Raw genomic sequence first — 5,677 nt, 5'->3', positions numbered from 1 at the left:
GAACGTGTAATGGGTTTACTACAGTTAGTCAAGATAACCTTAGCCTGTTAGTATAATAGATGTATTAACCGTAAATATTAACTTAACCCAAAGCAATCATTGCATCAGAACCACGTGATGCTCCATTTTCTTTATCGCTGGCCCTATTTACAATCGCCAATCCTTCTGCCCGTGTGTCTATATCATACCAGGAAGCGACGGCAATCAATAGACACCTAATTGAGTTTTTTGTGTTACTTTGTATTAATTGTCATTTCCGTGTAACGTTTTAGTTTTATTAATATGTTTATCATTGTTACATAGTTGTTAAATTTGACAAAAAACTTTGTGTTATTAAATTTTACGATAAAACCAGTTTTTTCATACAAATTGTAAAACCATAGAAACGGTTTTTGTTTTCAATCAATCGTGATTATTAAATTTTTTATGTCATTTTATTAACAATTGTACCTATTTATAAATGCTATAAGATATTTTTGTACTAGCGTAATTAGACACATAATTGTGTCTAATTACGCTACTGTGTGTAATGTGGCATGTTAAGTTGGTCGCTCCATACCGTTAGTTAAAAGAATCTTTAAGTTTTCCGACACAATAACAAATAATACATAATACTTATTAGCAAACCGATTGTATACGGACTATGTATAATTATTTACGTTATACTCAGATGTTTGCGTTTGCTTTGAGTGGCACTACAACTGTTATGGACAGGCCTGTCGTTTATCATTGGTATCATAGAAATATATAAAATTAACAATGCCTTAGAACCACACCAATAACTGATTTCAAACTAGACAATGCCTTGTACTATGAGTATCAGAACTACGAGAATTAATTTAGACAATTTCATTTCCCGAGGTGGTTTTGCCGGGAGTCCAACCTGAGATCTCCTCGCCCAACGTTCATAGCGCAAACAGTTGAGCCACCAAAATCGTTATATAGGAAATTCTTTTAAGTCGATGTATATCAACGCGAGCCTACATTTTCGGAGGTGAGGTGTGGGGAACCGGCCCTCGCGACGCACAACCCGCACGCTGATAATTAATATAGATCCGTCGTCGACAAGCGCCCGATGGTGACTGACGGGGCAACGAGCAGCGCGGCGTGTCGTCAAACCGCCAGGCTATTTCAAATCTCGGGATAAATGTGAATTTAGTAACTATGGGATTTCAGTTGAAATCAAAATTTACCAGGTAAGGCAGGTAAGGTTTAGGGAAATTTAATAGGTCTCTGTAGTATTTAAAGAGTAATATCTTCATATAAAAATTGTGTGCAAAGTTATAGAGGCGTTTGTTTTTAACTAGTCCGTTTTATACTTTTATTTTAACCTGTTTCAGGATTTTATATGATCGATAAAGTACATCTTTTCGTGTAACAAATTAACATATTTTTTTGACAATATCAATAGGTGTATCGTATATTTTTTTTAATAAGTATCTAAACCATTTGACCTAGCAAAACAGCTTTTTTATAATAATATCAAATACCGAGACGAACAAGTCGTGCGCCTGACGGTAAGCTACACGTCTGTCCATAACGTTGCAGTGCCACTCAGAGCTTTAAATCAGAAAGATCTGTGGTACACTGCCACTGCGTCACCCTCAGACATAAGTTGACAAGTCCCATGTGCAATTTCATGTGTAATTTCACCAACACCCTTACCCTTCTAAGCCGGAACGCAGTAATGCTTTGGGGCAAAAACAGGTAAGGTGGCAGTACTTCCCTGGTTGAACTCTTTCACAAGGAGCTTTAATGCTGCTAACTAACAGTTTCTCTCCTTAACTTAAAGAATATAGAATTGTAAGGTTTTGCGATTGTTATATATCCGAAAAAATTGTTTTATTTCCTAAGTTAAAGATTGTTAAGAGGACCAATGGAGCCTTATTTCATTAGGTTACTAGAATACTTCTAGAAATATTGTAGAAAGGAGAGTGTTAATTGATTATAAAGAATAGATAACTAAGTGAACACGTAATTAACAAGGTATGTATCTAGTTTTAATTACAGTTTTGCACCGTTATGGATTCCGAGAACCAGAATCTTGTTTATAACATTTAATTATCATAGTATCTAATGATGAATAAATAAATACCTGTAATAAATACATTATAATGAATATTAAATTATACAGTCATTGTGGGCAAAGGCACGCGTCAGATGTATAATATTTAAATTGTAATTTTTAGTATTTACGAAATATAGCGGTGATACCTCAATGAGAGGGGTTCAGAACCCGGGCCAGGGGGTCCATTCAGAACCTTACGATAACTCAGTTGTCGACCGATTCGATTTGATATGGTACGATTTCTTTTCATTTTTATTCACAACACCCGAATCGAACGTCAAACCGTCGTATTCGAAACCGAACCGACATGACGTCACACCCGTACGATTACCCGAACTTCTCGACCAGCAAAGGCCACAAACGTTATTCAGAGCACAGTTATCGAATTAAAGTTACCGAACGTCCTATTGTTTACAAAGCAAGAATGTAATATGGAAATCTCTTATTATTTTAAATAAAGTCTGGATTTTGTTCAATTTTATTAATTTATTGTAATGCGAGACTAATTACTTTAAAGTCTTGAAAATGAAAATGTACATAAATGTTCTGAATAGCTCGGAAAGCGTCGTTCGATTCGAGAACGATATCCAATCGAAAGATTCGATTAAAATAGCGAAGAGTTCTGAATCGGGATCCAGAAGAGTTTAAATTCTAATTGCGATCATCTGTAAATGCTTAGTTGCAATACCTGTCGCCAACGGCGAACGAAAATATCGTAATGAAACCTGCAGGTCGAAGAAAGCTCGCAAACTTTGGTAAAGGTCTAACCCTCTCCTAAGAGTGACCAGGGGAACTGTTCCCGTTCTCCGCCCGACATCCGTCGTAGTCAAATGACAATATCAAGTGTAAAGTGAAGCTTCATACTTGACATTGTCTTTGCTTAAGCTAATTGACAAATAACAATCAGATATTCATGGTTATCTCTAAACATTGTGGTCTCCAGCCCAGTGTATCAGTCGCAGGATAAGGACTTGAGCGATCTGCAAATACAAATATCTAGGCACATGGCTAACTGAAGACTGGGGCAGTGAGACTGAAATTAAAACCCGCATTGAAGTTGCCAGGAGTGCCTTTCATACTATGAGGAGAGTATTATGCTGCCGTTGTCTTAAGATTCCCTTGGGCACTCGACTTCTTCAGTGTTACATCAGGCCAATAAAAGAGCATCTCAAGAAACGTATTGAAGCATTTGAAATGTGGGCCTATAGAAGAATGTTGCACTTATCATGGACTCAGAAAGTCACCAATGACGAAGTTCCGCGACTAGTTGGACATAAGCGTAAACTTTTGCAAACAGTCAAACAGAGAAAAGTTGCGTATCTGGGTCATGTAGTTAGCAATGATAGATACTATAATTAATAGACTAGATTCCGTAGCATCCATCATTTCACAGAAGCTTTACCATTCACAATACAAAGCCGCCACACAAGATCACACTCCGGTGGTTATATATGTATATTGTATTGTAGTAAATAACCTTACAAGTTTGTTGTTCAGCTTCACCTCAAGGAAGAGCAGATTATATTGAAGTGCAGATAACACCAATTCGCAACTATGATAGTATTTTATTTATTCTATTGCTCGTTACCTTCGAAAATAATAACAAACAGGGGCGCAATATCACGCCATGTCAATAAATGCAAAGTAATTTTATGGCAATTCTCACACGGTCACATACCAGAGGACTTTATCATTAACCTGTGTGAAGGTGCTTACAGCATACTACAAAGCTATTGCGTCACGAAGTCACGCCATCTTTGCAACTGTAATGTGTGATGCTGTAATGGAGTCGATATGCAAACTAGGGATTTTAGTTTCGCTGCGTTTCCGCGTTCCGGGATGAAAAAGTCGGGACCCGGTGCGGTCTCAAATGTCCCGGGCAAAATAAGACTTTCAAGACTATTTCATGTAAACAGACAAACATAATATAATTATTAACACAAAGATCGAACACTCAGAAAAAATTCCTTCGATCCGGTCGGATTCGAACCGACGTCTTCTTGCATACCGTGCCAGACGCTATACCAACTAAGCCACGGAACGAACCAACGGACCTCACGAATTTTTCGACGAAGGAATTTGTTCTGAGTGTTCGATCTTTGTATTAATAATTATAACAAACTAGTGGAGTAAATTCACAAAAAAGAATTGAATATCAATTCAATAAAAATTTAATTAATACAGTGAATAGCGACATCTCTCGCCAGGACCGGTAGCTGTAAAGGTACTAACTGGGTGATAAATCTTTCATAGATTTCTCATAGATGGCGCTACGACTAAAAAGTCGTTGAAAAGCCAAATACAAAGACACGACGCAAGCACATAGAAAAATTCGTGAGGTCCGTTGGTTCGTTCCGTGGCTTAGTTGGTATAGCGTCTGCCACGGTATGCAAGAAGACGTCGGTTCGAATCCGACCGGATCGAAGGAATTTTTTTCTGAGTGTTCGATCTTTGTATTAATAATTATAACAAACTAGTGGAGTAATTTCACAAAAAAGAATTGAATATCAATTCAATAAAAATTTAATTAAACATAATATAGTTTTTTTTCCATGTTACCAAACGACGGGACGAACAAGTTGTACGCCTGGTACGTACACTCAAAGCTTTAAATCACAAAGACCTGAGGGACACTGCCACTGCGCCCGTTACCCCGAGACATAATAAGTCATGTGCCTGTAATGTCACCCTTAGAGCGTTTACGCTCTATGTCCGAATCCGAGAAATGACAGTCTCAAATATCACAGGGATAATTTTATCTCTAGGTGTACAAGCGATATTGTTATTTTCTCGGATTTAATGCACAAGCGACATACTAATTGGGTCCGAGTTTTCTAGATTTGTATAATCCCGGATTCGAACTTCGCTTACCCTTCAAAACCAGAACGCAGTAATGTTAACTAATTTCTTTGTCAACTCATATATAACATGAAAACTTAATTATGAAAGCATTTTCATTTTTTTAGTTGTGAACGAAAAAAGGCGTTTAATGTAGTTTCAGATAGAGATGATCTGATTTTACTATCGTTCTTCAACCTCACTCAGATTACATTAAGCTCCACTGTACAGAGTTGCCGTGTCCACGTAACTAAATTATAAAATGGTGTTAGTATCGAGTTCTTAGGTTTTCGCGATTGTTACGAGTACACACAGCAAATGAAACCATTTTTTGAAATCTAAGTCGCGTATATTTGTTTTTTCAAACAGAAACGTTTCGAGCCCTTAATGGGTCATGGCTAAGTGAAACCCGGAACTGGAACCGCGGAATACATTTTTTCTGCCAAGTTTAGAACAGTATATAATTATGAAAAACTTTACTTTGATAAACATTTTCACAAATTATAAAATTAGTATTAATTTAACTAATAATATTATATATTACATTCTAAAATCAGCACTTTTAATTTAATTCCTATAATAAATGCGTATGAACAGTATCCTTAATGTGTTAATTAAATTTTTATTGAATTGATATTCAATTATTTTTTGTGAAATTACTCCACTAGTTTCTTATAATTATTAATACAAAGATCGAACACTCAGAAAAAATTCCTTCGATCCGGTCGGATTCCAACCGACGTCTTCTTGCATACCGTGCCAGACGCTATA

Source organism: Hyposmocoma kahamanoa, unplaced genomic scaffold, assembly GCF_003589595.1.
Source record: "Hyposmocoma kahamanoa isolate Upper Pololo Valley unplaced genomic scaffold, ASM358959v1 224, whole genome shotgun sequence".
NCBI lineage: Eukaryota > Metazoa > Arthropoda > Insecta > Lepidoptera > Cosmopterigidae > Hyposmocoma > Hyposmocoma kahamanoa.
The sequence above is the reverse complement of the archived record's forward strand: the minus strand, read 5'-3'. Positions refer to the sequence as shown.